The sequence below is a fragment of the Macaca fascicularis genome, chromosome 5 (assembly GCF_037993035.2).
Source record: "Macaca fascicularis isolate 582-1 chromosome 5, T2T-MFA8v1.1".
Classification (NCBI taxonomy): domain Eukaryota; kingdom Metazoa; phylum Chordata; class Mammalia; order Primates; family Cercopithecidae; genus Macaca; species Macaca fascicularis.
In genome coordinates this window covers 140,545,227-140,565,012 of record NC_088379.1, presented here as the reverse complement: position 1 = coordinate 140,565,012, position 19,786 = coordinate 140,545,227, and the positions used below count along the sequence as shown (strand labels likewise).

At 32.3% G+C, this 19,786-nt stretch overlaps 1 long non-coding RNA gene across 1 annotated transcript; it reads left to right on the top strand.

Annotated features, from left to right (window-relative positions):
• The first annotated feature begins 209 nt into the window (after nucleotides 1-209).
• On the top strand, nucleotides 210-19,334 carry LOC123573522 (uncharacterized). Its single transcript, XR_006698077.2, has 3 exons — nucleotides 210-361; nucleotides 14,526-14,695; nucleotides 16,035-19,334. It is a non-coding gene; the product is annotated as an uncharacterized lncRNA (long non-coding RNA).
• The last annotated feature ends 452 nt before the right edge of the window (nucleotides 19,335-19,786 follow it).

Genomic DNA, 19,786 nt, shown 5'->3' with positions numbered 1-19,786 from the left:
GTATTAAGTGAAAAGATAAAGAGCCACATAGGTAATCCTGAAAAAAATCCTAATGAGAAATGTTCTTCTCTGTTTCAAATTGTCATATAATCATTTTAGTTTAAATGCAGCTGAGTGTGTGTGTGTGTGTCTCTGTGTGTGTCTGTCACATAGAAAACTAGTGGGAGGCAGCAGTATACTTCAGCAGTAGCTAAAGTATAGCTGTCAAAAGCAAATTTGAAAGGGAGATCTTCCACAGTTTTAATTCTCATTCCTCTGTACTTTACTAAGTCATCTTTAAATTTCTGTTTTCTTATTTATGAAATGGGGATATCAATATAATCTACTGCAAAAGTTGGCTATAAAGATGCATTGAAACAAGGTAGGTAATAACCTTTTCCACACCAGTTGTTTAATAAAGGTCAAATATTGTCACTGTGATTGATGCTATTATTGTTCTACTTATCGTTCTTATTGATAGCAAGAAAACACATGTGTTCAATGTGTTTTTCATTTTTGCCAATAGCTTAAAAATTTCCTTGGACATTTTTCAAAAAGAAAGATAATAGTAATAATTAATATTTAGTTTTTAATATTTACAAATTTGCTAATTATTTTGAGCTACATGCAAACTGATTTATTACTTTTTGTCAGTTAGTCTGACAACTCAATAGGACAAGTATTACTGTTATTGTCATTTTAATTGATGAAGAAAATGAGCTCAAAAATGTTGTCAGTAGCTAAAGTAAGAATTCCAATGTAATTCTGAAGGATTAAAAATCTTGTTCTCATAGACTGCATGGAATGCTATCTCAAAAGTTACTAGCAACAGTACTTTGCAATATTTCCTAAATATTAGAAATATTGTTTGTTGGATTTTACCAGAGAATGAATTAAAATAATCAGCATGCTCTTTAACATTTTTATCCTCTATTAAAGTGTTCTACATTTGTGTGTATAAAATATTTAATACATTTAGTGAGAATGTTGGACTATGTATTAATGTGTTTGCCAAAGATAAAGAATTTATTACATTATATAAGTGTTTTAAAGGTATTCCAAATCTGACCTAAATTTCAAGTCAAAGAAATTTTTCAGGGCAGTATTAGATTGATTGGGCTGATTCCCAAAGCTTTGCTTTCCTTAATATTCTTTCTATGTCAGAAGAATTGGCAGCATTGTAAATCAATATCTAAAAGAATGCAGTCTTATCTTAAACTGAAAATATTATTTTAAAATTGTTTATGTTTAACTTTCTAAATTATAAAATGTTATAAAGAAAAATACACTACATGAATCATTATTTAATATATTTAAATTAAAGTTTTCTTCATAAATCACTCTAAACTATAGGATTGATTAAAAGACCACAAGATATATTTTTACATATGAAATTTTAAGAAAACATTCCAAAATTCAGAAAACATTAAAGTTAGGCTTCCTCATTTGTATATATATTATACCCTGTGTTATTTTTGTATATATATAGACATACTTGCATAAAATCACATGCAACTTTCCTAGTTACCATAGCTTTGAAAGATGATATTTTTCGTATGTATTATTCATAAAATCCTCAGGCTAATTTATACATGAAAGAAAAGAAAAATGTAACTCTTGATCATAAATCTTTATTTATGAACAGAAACCTAAAAGATTTATAATCGTTACATTATGGCAAGTTTCTATCATATGATGTATTAACTTGCAGTCATAACCTTAAGTAGAGAAGTCCTGTGATAGTATATAAATCACACGATATTTGGTTTCGGAAAAAAACCCTCTTGGGATGAACCTATTCATAATGCTACGCATTGGATGGGTGATTTCAGTAACTTTCTAGGATTTCCAAATACGCAAAATGAGTTTTATTTTATTATGAGGTAGCCCACCCTAACTCTCTGTCCATAAAAGATATCTCATTATAAACTAATTGTATAGATATATAAATTTAACACTTAAAACCAAAAATTTTGTACTAATTTAGATCAGTCATGTGTATGAAATTCTCCATGACACTGGAATCCACAAAAAAATACAGTTCTTTACCTTTCCAAATTACATTTTTGGGGTCTATATCACCTGAATTGTTAGAAATTATGATATTTGTGTAGAGATGCTTCTCCTTTACTTTACAATTAAGTAGGAATATATTATATACAATCAAGGTAAATTGGAGAAGAGTATTTTATTTTTAATTTAGTGTGATTTCTTTTAATACATTTAGCACATCAGTAGTTTTGACACTTACTTGCTATGTGATCTTGGGTAAGTTATATTACCTCTCTGTGTCTTGACTGCATAATTTTTGTAATAAAAATAGTCATTTTATAGGGATAATATAAACATACATAATAATTTAATACATGTAAAGTATTTAGAAAATATTTGCATAAAGTATATACTGAATAAAAGTTAGCTGTTATCCATTAAAGCCAGGTCAAACTGCTGGAAGCAACCACTCTCTCCCTTAAGCTTGGATATGAACTCATGGGTCTGCAATTTTTACAGACTATTTGTCAATTTTCCACACAGCTTCCCATCAAGGTTTCTTCTACATTTTGCATAAGGAATATTGATGAGGTGTAATTTCCTGTTTCTCAAAACTCTTCCCTTTACCCATAAAATTTTGTATTTTTAAAATTTTTTATGGTTTCTCAATTAGTTGCTCCATTATATAATATTTGCAATATTGTTTATTAAGAATTTTAAGTCATTAAGAAAGCTCTTTAAAAGAAAAGAAAGTAATGTATAAATGATTTTCAAAAATATAATTGAATCTTCTTAAGATAAAGTTTATAATTACACACACACACAAAAAGCACCAAAGAGGTATTTTGGCAAACTCAATATATTGTTCCCATACATGAACACAGTTATTTATGACAACTACATTAAACATAGTGTGTAGGTGATTTCTTCATACAGGTTATGTCCTACAGAGATTTAATTGTTTTAAATACAATAATATGAATACAGTCTCATCTCATTTCCTTAGTCCTTGAGAAACATCATTTTTACAGCTCCTTACAATGTAAGATTATTTTATCATGGATAAACAGTTTTACTTTCCTGCAGGATGAAATTTACTAATCCATAGAGTGATCAGGAATTTGTTCTTACCATTGTTTCTGCCTTGAATTTCTTCTCTGCTCTTAAACCACAGTTTGTTATGATGATTCTGGCCCTCTGCTTCTTAGAGGCCCCCTTCCCTTAACCTGGAACCCTCCTCCGTTGCTCATTCTGCCTTGCCATGTTCCCCCAGAGCAATCTCTTATTATCTACACAGGAGATTATTAGAAGTACTTTATTAAAGGAACAGATGGATTTAAGCCTAGCTGCACAGTGATGGAACAACAGACATTTAAATGGATATCCAAGTTAAGACCCTTTCTGATTATGGATACCATCTACATCTTTATTTGTTTCTTCACCTTTCCTCAACAAATCCTTTCTTCTCATGAATCCCATTACTTTCTCTGTCAGTTTTTATCTCTTAAAACTAAATATTTCAGGTTTGGCCAGAAGTTACAGAAGGCCCCCTTCTGATCATTTGATTTGTCACTCTAGCTTGATGGAAAGAATAATTATACTTCCATGGTTCATGCAAAGCGAGGTGTTCAAAGAACATTCTATTCTCCTGTCAACGTATTTTGAATTAGTTTTATAGAGGCAATAACACCTCTGTAACCTATAAAAATAAACTTTCATTAATAAAAACAATCGCACCATCTCAAAATAAATGTAAGCTAATTATATGTGGGGAATAAACGTCTACTCTACCCAGTAACTTGTCTTTGCCATTGCCACATCTGAAACAACAAACTTCACCATAATCATGCAGAGGAGCACTTATGGGATTCTATTTCTCAACTAAGCTCATGGGCTATAAATGCTTCTCTATATTTTTGCTAGAAACATGGTCCAAATTTGATTCGGTTCTTTTTATTTCATCTTTCGCCATATTGTCGGGGGAAACAGGTAAAGGAGTAGGGATGCTAGTCAAACTACAAAATTAGAAACATGTGTAAGAACAAATTCATTTTTATATTACTTACACTTGTATTAATTTTATTTACAAAACCTCAAAGAGCTTCTTAGATATCTTGTGCTGTGAATTGTTTAAAAATTATTGTTGTCATTCTAGTGGTTAAAGAAACAGAGGCTTTGCATGGTTGAGGTATCTTGCAAAAATAATATTTTTTTGTTTAAATCAGCTGTACAAAACTTCTCAATTCATATGAAATAAATAACATATATATCAGATTGTTGGCATTTATAAATGATATTGAAAAAGAACATGAAGTGGACCATTTTTAAAGATGGCAATAGAATATATAACTCATGCTTATGGGTAATGGAAGAGGTTAAACAGGCCATGAACCTAGGAATAAAATATTTTCTTCACATGTGCTTCAGAGACATGCATGGATATTTTGAGAATAGAAATTGCTTTCACTGTGTTGAGGGTGAGAAAGTTAATTTGAAGAGGACATAGACAGATTTATAGGTGACTTATTCTTATGTTTGAATAATCCATGTCGACTTTCTTTCAGAAAGAATCAAGATCTTAAACTATTTTCTGCTCATTTTCCTAATCAACCAGTATGTTACTTCCCACCTCGTCCTTGCTTTTTCCTTTTTTAAATGTAGCTCTAGTTATTGTTAGTTCATGTTGATCACTTGTAAATTAACTTTGAGGTAGATACAGAGTTATCTCTCAGTAAGTCATTGTTTTTCTTGTCTGGGGTCGAAGATGTTTTATTGGTCTTCATAAATGCTTTCAACCATTTGAAAACAATAATGCAATGCATAGAAATAAAAACATTTTATGTTGTCTCTGTCTTTATAAAAACATACCTCATCACACACAAAAATGTATGAATGTAGAAATGCATGTATATATGTTTGTATACATATATGTTTTATATTTGAAATGAAAAGTAATAAATGACATATACTCATCATACCCAATATACTCTGTCTTCTTTTCTTTCTCAGTCAAATGGATTTCAATTTATCTAAACTAATCTTTTCAAGTCTATTTTATTATTTTATATTCTATCTTATTTTTTTAAATGCTGGCCAAAATCTAGCATATAGATTTCATAGCCCCCTATGAAATATTGTTTTAAAAACAATATTTCCAATCAGATCTGGCAAAGAAAACAAAAACAAAAACATTCATTTCAGTTTATATATAATGTAGTCAACAACAACAACAAAATGAAATAAGTAACTTCATTAGTTTAGGAGAACAGTATGCAAAAGAGTGTACATTATAAAGTAGTAAATGCCTTGAGAAAGTGATGTATAAAATGTTTGGTTCCCGCCACACCAATATAGGAATATTATGAAAGTGTAATATTTTCCTCTCATAAAATAAGAATCATATAGAATAAACCATTTTATAAAAATTTAGTGATGAGAATTACTATTATGAAGTGAAGGAAAATAAGATTTGTAATAAATTATCCCATTTACTGCAAAAGGTCCCTAAGTAGCTGTGGCACTCACCACATTAGGGGTTGTGAAAAATAGAACCCCATTTCAGGCAATGTCCTAAGGTTCTTTTTTTCTCACCCCACACCCTTCCCCAACACATATACAAGCCACTCTTGGACAGCACGCTATGAGAATACGTTAGCAGGGGAGTTGTTCAGAAATCATTGCTGCCTAAACTTATAGGAGACTGACAACTATTGAGAAAAGCATTTTGAAAACAAGAATAAGATACTGACTTCTAAAACCATTGTAAAGTTAGACTTCAGAAATAATAGTACATTAAGAAAGGTAAGCATGCATGCCCATGCACACATGGAAAGAGAGAGAGAGAGAGAGAGAGCAGGTAATGAAATAAAGAAAATTATGCATTTCTAAGGCCACTTGAGATTGTAATTATTCTCTCTGCGATGAAAGAAAACCCAGATTTTTAACATTTAAGAAGTTAGGAATAAAGTTGTTCTGTTCAGAAATTAATAGCTTAGAGGAAATATACAAAGCTTTATATTTTTAGGGAGACTAGAAACGGAAATGGTGATCTAGCTGTTTTTGTGTTTGTTTGTTTTGTTTTCATTTTGTTTTTTTCTTTTTTGAGATGGAGTCTAACTCTGTCACCCAGGCCAGAGTGCCGTGCAGTGGCATGATCTCGGCTCACTGTAACCTCCGCCTCTCAGGTTGCATCAGTTCTCCTGCCTCAGCCTACCAAGTAGCTGGGATTACAGGCATGTGCCACCATGCCCAGTTAACTTTTGTATTTTTAGTAGCGATAGGGTTTCACCATGTTGGCCAAACTGGTCTCGAACTCCTAACCTCAAGTGATCTGCTCGCCTCAGCTTCCCAAAGTGCTGGGATTACAGGCGTGAGCTACCGCGCCAGCCTGATCTTGCTGTTTTTAGTTCATCTCAGTGTATCACTTTTTTGTTTCATTTTCTGATTATGGAATGCGAAGTGTACACATTTAAAGCAGATTATCAGTTTTGTTTTCACACTGTCCTGGGCTATTTTGATAAGAGGGAGAATCTGCCTTCATGACGTCATCTCCACACAATATGTCAAAGTCCTTCACCCCTTATGGGAGATTATTGGCGTGGTTAAGGAGCAGGAGAGGTAAGAAGAATCTTGAGAAGAGTGGGTATTCATATTCAAAGACTGATGGGCCATCCACTGTTGGCAGTCTGTGTGCTCAGAATTCCTGTGGTTCCCGCACAGCAACTGGGCATCAATGCTAAAATCCCTCTTTACTGTCTCACATGCAAGGCATTGGCACCTCTCTATTCCACCTCCCTAGTTCCAGTGCTTCCTCCTTACAAGCATTGTGTCTTTGAGGAGTTGAAAATTCACTCTGAAAGGTGCTACCAGAATCTTGATGAAACATGCTCCAGCCAAAGGCACCTTTGAGAACTGTCTCTTGGTAAGAATAAACTTTTGTTGTTGTTCATTTTTTTTTTTTTATTGTATCTCAGAGCATGAGTGAAAGAGCAAACTAGGAGAGAAGCCAGAATATAAATTTTATCATCATTTAAAACTGATATAATCAATTATATTATCTTTATTGTACTTCATAAACAAAAGGCCTTATTTAATTATTTGTATTTTACTTTATAAATTTACATATTTATTGTCTTTTATAATAAAGGGTACAATATAGATAAATTATGCATTTTTTTCAGGTGAAAAACTTTGCTCACTATCTTTGCAACCTAGAATAGTACATTCCAAGTTGTAGGCAGTCATGTTAGGTGCATAATAGTAACATATTACTCATGTAGGAAAATGTTTTCTTGTGACCAGTATTTCTGCCTTGTTTCCTTCTTGAGACAAATAATATTAAAGAATACATGATTTAACAAATACAAGATATATATGAAAGTCATAAAAACCAACTTTAGGTTATTGGTTACCTCTGGAGAGTGAGGATGGAAGAAGTGATGGAAATGGTGCTTTTGTTCACTCTTTAATGTTTATTTATTTATTTATTTATAAAATGCTGAAACTAAATGATAAAAACATTACCATGTATTAAATTTGGAGTTTGATAGAAACATAACTTATGTTATACTTTTGGCCAGTTTATTTCATATCTTTCAAAATAAAAAATCTTCAATGTTTTATAAGTATAAATGAATGGTTTAGTCCAATCGGTTAAAAAAAAAAAAAAAAAAGTCTTGCCGGGCGCAGTGGCTCAAGCCTGTAATCCCAGCACTTTGGGAGGCCGAGGCGGGCGGATCACAAGGTCAGGAGATCGAGACCATCCTGGCTGACACGGTGAAACCCCGTCTCTACTAAAAAATACAAAAAACTAGCCGGGCGAGGTGGCGGGCGCCTGTAGTCCCAGCTACTGGGGAGGCTGAGGCAGGAGAATGGCGGGAACCCGGGAGGCGGAGCTTGCAGTGAGCTGAGATCCGGCCACTGCACTCCAGCCTGGGCGACAGAGCGAGACTCCGTCTCAAAAAAAAAAAGTCTTAATATAAACGCCTGCTCCTTGGAAAATAATTTTACAGAAAAAAGGAGCATTTAAAAAATACGTAGTGCAAAATCAAAACTTTCAAATAACGGTTTTCTGATAGTAACTGTGTTATCTTCACAGTTAGCAGATATACAATGTCTCAATACCTAGAGTTAAACACATATGAGGCTAAACCCCTGGAGATGGTTGTTAACTCTGAATTTTAATATGATATCAGAATTATTGAGAGTGGCTAGTGCCACACTATGAAGAAAAAATACACTTCTTAATTTATGAAGCCCTTGAGGGTTGGGATATCAAATTTTATCCCATAATTTCAACAATGTCCAGTTGGCACATAGTATGTCCTCAATTGTATTTTGTTACTATCGTGCAAATCTATAAATATTGTCATGTTTAACATAAAAATGACTATGTAAAATGAACTACAAATCATGGAGGAATTGTATTGATAAATATTTCTTACAGCTATTGGTGAAAAACTTTAGGCAGGTGTAACAGAAAGCTTTCTGTTCTAATTTAACCAAGAATCTTTTTCTTGTGATATCCAAATTGTGTTGATATTCTTTTTTATTTCCCACATTTTATTTCTCACATTAAATGATTTAAACATATAATGTAATTATCTTGAAACAGAACATTTAGAACAGTTATTGGTAAAAGTTCTGGGTCTGTGTTTGTAAATCCTCAACGAATACTTTAAATAGAACAACATTATCAATATTATTCTTATACAGATTATACTTGCTTCTAATTTGCTCTTCAAAATACCTTCCTCACCAGGTATATTGCTGCAGAAAAGTTTTATTTTGTTTTGCTTTGTTTTGCTCCATACATAACCCTGCATATCCATGTCCCTGATCTGTAACAGGGCTATTCAGTCTCTTAAATGCTGACTTGTTTTATGTTTCCTCTAAGACAGTAATTATAATTTCGAAGTTGAAATCTCATTTAAAATCAGATTGCCTTCTTCTCTGCATGCTCAAGAATATACAGAAACAAGGCTGTCATGATACTATTGGAGTAATCTCTTCAAAATATCTCTTCTTGCATATCTTTTTAGCTCACGGCCGTATTACGTGCACAGTTGTTTGCGTTATGTCTTTTAATCGGTTTTTATTTTCTTCATGTATATGATGTTCACCTGACATAATTATTCTAAAAATGGTAGTCTTAATCTCACTGTCTTTTCACTAAACACTATAAAACGAGCATCTTGAGTAGTCTATCTAAATCAATATACTTCACTATAAGAATCTCTTAAAAGTGCAAATAAAATTCATATTAATATTTATGTGTGTCAAATATTTGGTAAAATTTAATAAAAGTCAGGATAAAAATAACAGTCATAAAGTAAGGTGCTCTAACACCTCCACAGATTTTTTTTTTATTTGCAGATTTATATAGCACTGAAATCAGATGGGCAAACAGTCAATATAAACATATTTTATTGCACTGTCTGTTTTCACCAGATTTGTTACTTGACAACATTTTTATTTACTGATAGCACTAAAAATGAAATGGATAAATGGAATGTGAAGGTATTTTTAACAAGTCTTGTTGGCTTATATAACATTTGGAATTTTAAAATTGCCTTATTTTATGAGTTCTAAGATCAAACTTTCCCAACAGCATTATAAATACACAGCAAAAAATTTGATATGATGTCACAGAAATGAATAAATGTCATGTTTATTGAAAGACTGTAGCAAAATGTAATAATTTGAGAGTATATTTCTTAAAATTTTTCTATAGTGTTTTGTATGTGAACTTTGACCTTATATAATTATATTTATAGCTTTATAAAATATTTTGGATTTTCTTACTTAACAATTTACAAGGACAGTTTTATAATTTTTGCTTATTATTAAGTCTCTTTAATTGTACCAAGGCTTTATAAGATAATTTATAAAAATTGACTCAATTTGTCATACCCATTCTGTAAAATAGATATCTTAATTTTACACTTGTAATATGTGAAATTTAGAACTATTTTAACTTGGCCATGATCATATGACTAACAAATTGACAGTGCCAGAATTCATAATTTGCACTGAGTTCTGTCTGTTTTCATAACTTTAACCTGTTTTCTACTTTGAATTAGTTTTGATCAAAAATTTTCCTCCAAAATTAGTGTTTAAAACTTTACTTAAAATAGGTAATTATAATAATGATTAATACTACTTAAAGATCATACATTTTTTACATATTTCCAAAAATAATTCCTAGGTATTTTTATTCTGGTCGCCTATATGCAATGGAACGAGGAGTTCAAAATAGCATTGCTGAAAAATGCTCTCTAGAAAAATAGATTTTCATTACACCTCTTTAAGACTTTCCAGTAAACTAATAAGTGAAAGAATTTTAGGAACTTTTTTAAATAAAGAGAATAAAAAACTTGTTAAGCCTTTGGCTGGTTAAAATATAGTTGATGTATTACTGGCTATGTAAGATCTTTGCCTTTCCTTTTATCCCTTTCTGTCTTACAATAGAGGATCTAGGTAAAGGAAAAATCTCAGACCTGGCAATATTCTTCACACCAACTAAACAAAGATAAAGGAAGAATTTACTAAATGTATTTTCTTAAGAAGAATGTAAAATATAAAGAAATGTAATAAGAATATATTTAACCTAGAACCATCAATAAAATGGTTTGAAGACAAAATAACCTAAGGGCTCCATGTGGTGCATTTTCTAATGATCATAAAACAGTTTGATTGAGTTCCAATTTTAAATAGTATTACAAGTAATGAAGCATAATAATTAGGTAGTTATGAAAAAATATGGAATAAAAATGATTAATGCTCCCTGATAATTATATTAATTATAGTTATATATATAAGAATGTATCATGAATAATTTTCAGACAAATTGCTAAAAAGAGAACATAGATAAAATTTTTCAAAATTTGGGGTGAGAATGTGGAACAGTAGTCCAGATTTTTAAGATTACTCCATTTTTCAATTTGTAAGAGCCTTCAAAATACCTTTTTTAAATAAGATAATGAAGGAGAAGCATAGCATATTATAGAGTAAGAGAAAACAGAAAAAACCAAACAAACAAACAAACAAAAAAACCACTGACCTTAGTTCCTTTTGCCACCCCAAAACATAAGTAACTTATTTATATGTAAGGAAAAGTATTCAGATGTATCCATTATCCTTGGTATTGCAGTTAAGATACAAGGCAGATAATAAGGGTACTTAATACTCACGCCCTAAGAAGACCTGTTAAGCAGCCTCCAAAAAATAGAACCAGTCTACCCCTGAGCACTGCCTTATCCATGCTTACAAAAAGCAGAAGAGGCCCTCCCATCTTTATCCACTGCTACACCAGCTTCCCATCCATTCCTCCCCAAACACATCAGAACCACCACCACCACCACCACCACCAACAAAGATTGTGCTGAGTAACTTGAAGAAAATATAGGGTATTTATTACATAGGAATTATTGTAAAATGATAACTATGACACTGCTTAGTCATGGAACTTCCCAGTTTATCATCAAGAAGCACAAGAAGAAACTCCCCTACGGAAAATTTTGTTTAGGAAACAGTGGGGGACAACATTAGCCCATAACTGAGTTTCTGTATAATCTTGTTTTGCACCCTAGTCACATGTGCTGCACTCTCCTATAGGGAACGCACAATATCTAGAGAAGCAACAATGTTAGGAAATTCACTTTCATCAGAAAGTGAAACTGACTACAATGGATATGGGACAAGGGCATCTTCCTTGAGCAAGGTATAACTGCTGACGTATGCAAGAGGATCTTCATATTCTCTTTCCCCCTTTGTGCCCCACACCATGGAATCTGGGTGGATCTGGTGTCTCAGGGCCAGTTAAGGGTTCTCTCCTCCGTTTCTGCAATGGCTGTGCTATGAAAATGAGAGTAAATAAACTCTGAACTGGATCTGAGATTAGAGTTTTAAAGCAGATTGGACTACGTTTTAATAAACAACATAACCAGAAGATAACAGAATTTAAGTATTAAGAGAACAAAGTCTTGGTGCAAATCAAAGGTTTGAAATAGCACAGGCACAGGGCAATTGTTGGAAAATAGCATTTTCAGCTGAAACTACCTAATAAACTATCAAGTTTATTTATCAAGTTTATCAATTAACTATCTAAGCTGATTGTGTATATTTTGCCATTTCAGAATTCTTGGGTAGATGTTTTTATTGAGCAGAGATGGCTCAAAATTTTCTGTGAATATCACATGTTTCTGTACTCACATAAAAATGAATATTAAGTTATTCTCTTATATCTGAAGATAAAATTCTCCTTGTTTTACAGTAGAACTTTTTTTTTAGCTCAAATAGTATGTTGGCTTTAGCTGTTTAAATAAAATATACCATTTCTGTAAATGGTAAAAAGTATGGAAAACTGTTGATATTTCACATAGAAGATAGTTCACTTCAATGTTGTGGTGTTTTTATAGCTAAAATTTTAAATGGATATTACATTGCTCTTTGTTGAATTTATGTTTGAAGCAATATTTTGTGAAAATTATTTCCAGTTGTGAATTATTCTGTCTGCACAACTTGCTTCCAATTATTTGCAATCAAGTTTATTGAATTGCTGAACTATCTAGATATGTTATGTTTGATTGTATCTAGACGTTGTCTTTGTATAAAAAAAAAATGTTTTGTAAGTATTACTTACTGTTTTCCCAAGAACAGACAGTAGCATTTACAAGATATATATGAAATAATATAAGGCAAAGTTACAAGCATTAAGTTATCTTAGACATTTTACTACCCTCAAGACATCTTATTTGTGATTCACTGTTTTCATTAAGTTCTCTTTCCAACAATAGTGTTTAAGTTTAATGCCATTTATTTTTACTTCTGTCTGCTCTGAAGGGATTCAGTTCTGTTGGTATCTAGCATGTAGGCATCTGACAGTTTTGTTTCAACTTTAAAGTTTTTTTTTTTTTTTCAGTTCCATCCTGACAAAAAGTAAACATAAATATATTTTATTACCCAGATCATTTAACAAAAAAAGGAAAAATCTACATAGTATTCAGAAGTGTCAGTGTAACAATTGTGTTCTATATGAAATCATTAGAATAAACTTTTCAATACACAAAACAAATTTTCCTCTATTTATTTATAAAAGTGGAGTATTAGACTGAGAAATTTTCCACAGCTTTGTTAAATAATAAGTTGAAAATATTTTTGCTTCAGATATTTAGTTTCTCTGTACAATATTTAAACAATTATATTTCCTATATATTAGAAGAAATGAGCCATATTAAGATGCATCATTGAAAGAACGTACATTTAGGCCAGGGACAGTGGCTTACGCTTGTAATCCCAGCACTTTGGTTGGCCAAGGCAGGTGGATCATGAGGTCAGGAGTTGGGGACCATCTTGGTCAACATGATGAAACCCTGTCTCTACTAAAGGTAAGATATTAGCCAGGCGTGGTGGTGCACACCTGTAATCCCAGATACTCAGGAACCGGAGGCAGGAGAATTGTTGATACCCAGGAGGCGAAGGGTGCAGTGAGCCGAGATGGTGCCACTGCACTCCAGCCTGGGTGATAGAGCAAGACTCTGTTAAAAAAAAAAAAAAAAAAGAACATACATTTCAATTTATCATCACAATATACTTAAGGAAAAAAGTGTGCTGTTTTGCAACTAACAGCACCCCCACACAATTCCATGCATGTTAATATGTTGTAAATCTCAATATAATTTAAAAATGTAACTGATGAGATAGATTAATTACTATAAAAATAAACTATATTCAAAAATTAGAATGATACACTCAGGTCTCAATATCTACTCTTTGTGTTCATTTCTTAATTCTCATTTGGAAGTATAGGAAACAATAAGAAGAGATTACCAATTTCACCAGACTCCATCAAATTCTCATTGTTACAACTATTTCAGAGAGGGTAGATACTCTGAGTTGCTGACTCAAAAGACACACCCTAAGTTCTTCCTTTATAGCAGAAACTTTTTTCTTAAGAGGCCAGTGTGCTCAAAAGCAGGAAATGACTCATGATTTCTAATCACTGAATTGTCTTCAGCTCATTTGCTAGATCCTGGCCATTGGATTTACAAGAATCTATGCTGGGAGGACCTGGGGAGGACTTTGCTTTCCTGGTAAAATGAATTGAAGCTCTCTTCACTGTTTTACGTTCTTAAAGTGCATACTACTATAGTTACAAAAACCATAGAGTTGTCATACAAAATCATGGTGAAAATCAAAAGTCAATATAATTAAGGTGGCAGAGTGTTTACACAGAATGGACCGGGGTCCTTTGATGACTTCATTAAAATTTCAACTTTAAAAAAAAGTGAGCAAACTTGCTCTTGATTGCCATGAAACTTGGGACCAATTACAACATGATAACTAGAAGGAAAAAGCAATACTTAACTAGGATTGAATTGTGTCCCTCTCCAGCAAAACATTATGTTGGACTACTAACCACCAGTACCTCAGAATGTGACTTTATTTGAAGATAGGATTTTTACAGAGATAAGAGAGTTAAAATGAGGTCAACAAGGTGGGTCCGAATTTAATATGAGTGCTGTTTTCTTAAAACGGGGAACATTTGGATGCAGACACAGACAAGCACACAGGGAGAATACCGTGTAAAGAGTGGAGTTGTGCTGCCACGAGCAAAGGACCTACCAGAAGCTAAGAGAAGCATGGAACAGATCCTTCCCCAGAATCTTCAGAGAAAGCATGGACCTACTGATGTCTTCATTTCTGATTTCTGGCCTCCAGAACTGTGAGACAACAAATTTATTTTCTTCTAAGCACCCAGTTTGTGTTAACTTGTTACAGCAAGAAAGTAATATGATATTTAAGTTTTAAAAATGAAATATTTTTCATTTTATCACTTGCTGAGTAAAGTGAGATTTTAAAACAAACCTTACCTGTAAAAATTATTTAGTTGAGCTCATTATTCTATATATAATGAGGGCAATAAATATAATAGACTTTCTAAAATGAGGCTAATATTAATTCTTATTCTTTGAGAAAGTCTGCAATAGAAAATCAGCATTTGTTTGTTCATTAGATTCCCATAGACTTAGATAGCAATAAAATACCTTTAAATTTCAGTCTATTCACAGTGCACCCTTCAGATCAGTTTACTTTGATGTCTTTATAATGCAATCATCCAATCTATTCTCAATCCGTGCTTTCTTATTCATTCAGCATAACAATATCATATGATTTATCTTTTGAATAAGGTGATGTTTTTCTCAAACTGTATATGATTCATAAATTGCTTTCTTCGGCAGAGGGAAATGTGAGCTCATTTCCTGCCAAACAAAGTAACTGCATAAGAAGGGAAGAAACGTATTAAGATGGTGCAAGTTTTATCTTTTTACGGAAAAGAATATGGTGTTAAAGCCATTTTTGTTATGAAAGCTGAAAAGGCAAAGGTCTAATGTTCATCTATTCAAAGATAATAGGCTAAAAGTTAAACATTTAAAGAATGGAAACATTCTCTTCTGTACAACCCTAGCTAGAATAAATTCTAGACGAGTTTTACAACAAATCATATAATTCTACATAAATCAAAATTTTGTAGGCATACAATTTTATTAAGTGAGTTTTCTTGAAGTGAACAATTCTATTATATAATATAATAGAATTATAAACAAGGCATATTAAATGATTAGATATCCTTGCCAATGTCTTATTGAATGGCAATCACTTAAGGAAAAGGTCCATCATCAGATGAGATATTTTCCTAAATCGAGGTGACCAAAGCAATAATTATATTAGTAAAATTAAGGATTTTACTAATTGCTCTATGCTCTTTCTGTTTGAAAGAATGAAAATCAATGAATCCTCCACAGATTTTCACTTCCATTACAAATTTTCTGTGCTTTGCACAATATACCCCTTTGAGAATTCAGAAAATGAGCATGTTAAAAACAAGAAAACTTGTATAACCTCCCCAGTGCTGAGTTCCTTGAAGTTCTTCCACTAAGAAATACTTATTTTAATAGATCACCAATATAAATACTATTTATTATCTGAATGATGAGACTGTAAAATATAAAACTTCAAGAAATTAAAGTATAGTAAAATGTCTTTTTTTTTTTTTTTGACAGATCATTTCCATAAAATGGATTTCCAGGAAAAACTTAATATTACGTATGTATTTCAGTGGGCGAATCCTTGAATAGATGTAATAGGCAAGATTTAGCCTGTGGGCTGTAGCTTGCGCATCCCTCTTCATTCTAGAATATTAAGTTCTATGGGCTAGATAGCTGATATAGTTTGGGTTTTTGTCCCTGTCCAAACTTCATGTAGAATTGTAATCCCCATTGTTAAAGGAGGGGCCTTGTAGAAGGTGATTGAATTGTGGGCAGATTTCCCCCTTTGCTCTTCTCATGATAGTGAGTGAATTCTCATGAGATCTGGTTGTTTAAAAATGTGTGGCACCTCCACCTTCTCTCTCTTCCTCCTGCTCCAGTCATGTAATACATGATTCCTTCCTCTTGGCCTTCTGCCATGATTGTAAGTTTCCTGAGGCCTTGCTCACCATGCTTTCTGTACAGCCTGCAGAACTGTAAGCCAATTAAACCTCTTTTCTTCATAAATTATCCAGACTCAGGTAGTTCTTTATAGTAATGTGAGAACAAACTAATAGAATAGCCTATTTACTTGTTTCTTTGTGAAAAGAATAGGGTGTTCTTGCATTCAAGCTTAAGTCTCTTGAGCCTAAAGTTCATGTCGTTTTAGGAAGGACAAACAAGGAAAATATGAGAAGTACAATATGGCATAATACATAAATCTATATTCAAATCTTTAGTGTTCAATGTCATGCTATTGAACCATACAGTGTGGCTTAGTGAATTATATTTATGTTTCCCCTTATCTTTGCTTGCACAAGATCTATTCTTTTATCTTCTTAATATACATGCATTCTCCTGACTTTATTAAAAGTAAAATAATATACTGTGCAAAGGAAAACAAAAGAAAGGGAAAGCTAATTTGTGAGTGTACTATCATCATATTTTAAATTATGTAAAAGAGATATTTGTTACATGTTAGAAAAAACAGTGAGTAAAAATTTATAAATTAGAAACTGTGAGTCATCTGTATTTTTCTGGGACTTAACACTTTTACTCAACCTTACGTTTTTAGAGTAATCCAAGTTGAAGACTGCAGTATGTTCATTTTCATTCTTATATAGTACTCCAGTTTTCTAATATTATCTATTCTTTTCTTCTCTGTTGATAGAAACAAGTGTTGTTCCTATTTCGGGCTATAATATATAATACTTCTATGAACATTTTGTACATGGATTCTGGTATACCTGTGTGGACATTACTCACATATGTACTTAATAATGAGATTTTAGGAAATTTATACACATCCTTGACTCTACTGGAAATAATTTAAAATAAATGTTTCCCATAGATATATGAAGTTATACTCTCAAGGTCAGTGAATGGATGGTGGATGTCTTTATTTTTCTCTTCTCTCTCTCTCTCTCCAATTTAATTATCATTTTTGTAGCATTTTCTAAGTTCCAGGCACAGCTGTACATATAGATCTTACAAGCTTAATTTATCTCAAAAATGTCACAATAAAATATACATTGTTATAAATTCGTTGCATACAGGAAGTAGAAAAGGGAAATAGAATTTCGATGAGGAGACTGTGTTCAGCAATACATCAGTTCCTGCCTCTAGGCCCTGGAAGATGGAGTCTGAAAAGAGTTTCTTGGCTTTATAAGCAAACTATGGTGGTCTTTGTTAGAGCTTTTCATGAAAGCTTAAGAGATTACCAGGGACTAAAGAGAGAATGGAAGAGAAGAATGTGAGCTATACAGGTGACACTTTGAATACGTTTGGTTTGGGGAAAGCAGAACAGAGTGTGAAGATGGACTCGAAAAAGAAAGGATAGATGTCTCCCTCTTAGTTAAGGTATGATTTACATATAATTTTTTTAAATATGTCAGTAAGTGACTTTATACATCACGTTTATTTTTATCAGTGAATGATATTCTATTGTATGGATGCACCACAATTTGTTTATCCATTTACCTGTTGGAGGACATCTTCACTGTTTCCAGTTTTAGTCAATTATGAAAAAGTCATTGCATATGTTCATGGGAAGTTTTTTTGTGTGTGAACATAAGTTTTCAAACCAATTGGGTAAATACCTAGAAGTATGATTGTAGGATCCTTGGGTATTACCATGATTAGCTTTGGAAGAAGCTGCCAGGCTTTCAAAGCATTTCTATCAGGAATGAACAAGAGCTCCTGTTGCTTCGATTCTCCAGGGCATTCAATTTGTCAGTTTTGTTGGACTTTAGTCATTCTATTGGATATGTAGTAATATCTCATTGTTGTTTTAATTTGCAAATATTTAATTCCGTAATATAAAAGAATGAACATTTTTTAAATATTATTTAACATATATGTATTATTTAGTGAGAAGTATCTTTCAGAACTTTTGCTCATTTTTTCATTGGGTTGTGCATTTTCTTATTGTTGAATTTTAGTTGTTCTTTGTATATTTTGGATACAAGGCCTCTATCAGATATGTGTTTTTCAAGCATTTTGGCCTTTGGCCCAATCTGTGGCTTCTCTTTTTATTTCCTTAACGTTACTTTTGGCAGACTTTTAGTTGAATTTAACTTACCTTTTTTTTTTTTTTTCATGAATTGTACATTCGATGTTGTATATAGTAACTAATTTCCAAGTGACTCAAGGTCACTTAGATTTTATTTTATATTATTTTTAGAAGTTTTATAGTTTTGCATTTCACATTATTAGGTCTATGATCTATTTTAAGTTAATGTTTTAAAAGATATAGGCCTGCATATAGACTCTGGTTTTTTGTTTTGTTTTACTTTCAATTACTTGCATTTTTTTTTTTGGTATATGAACATTCATATGTTCAAAAGCCCTTTGTTAAAAAGACTATTCTTTTTCCATTGAATTGCCTTTGCTCCTCTTTCAAAAATCGGACTATATTTGTTTGTATCTATTTCTGCTCTGACTACTGTTCTATCGATTAATATCTATTGTTTCACCAATAGCATGCATTCTTGATTTTTATAACTTTATAACAAGTCCTGAACTTGATATGGTTTTGTTGTGTCCCCACCAAAAATTTCATCTTAAATTGTAATTCCCATAATGCCATAATCTCCACATGTCAAGGGAGAGACCAGGTGGAGGTAATTGAATGATGGGGTAAGTTTCCCCCATGCTGTTCTCATGATAAGAAGTGAGTTCTCATGAAATCTGGTGATTTTATAAGTGCTTTGGCAGTTCCTCCTGTGCTCATTCTCCTTCCTGCCACCTTGTAAAGAAGATACCTTGTTTCCACTTCTCCTTCACCATGATTGTAAGTTTTCTGAGGACTCCCACCCATGCTGAACTGTGAGTCAATTTAACCTGTTTCCTTTATAAATTACCCAGTCTCGGGCAGTTCTTTATTGCTATGCGAAAACCGACTAAAACAGAACTCAAGTAATGCCAGACTTTCAGCTAACATTTCAACATTTATACACATTTAGTTCATTCTGCTAAACATTTTCCAAATGCTCTCACTCAAAATATAAGATAGGTTCACCTGCTCCACATTCTTCTCAACATTTGTATGGTCTTTTTCACTTTTAGACATTCTGATGGATGTCTAATATTTTGCTGGGATTTAATGTGCATTCCTCTGTTGAAAATGACATTTTTAAAAATCCTTTAATTAAGTTGTCTTTGTGATTTTCTTGTTGGTTTTCAAGAGCTGGTAGTGTTTTCTGGATATAATTATTTTCTGATATATGTGGATAAAAATATCGTTTAAAGTCAATTTTAATTAAGTCTGATTTATTACTCTTTTATGG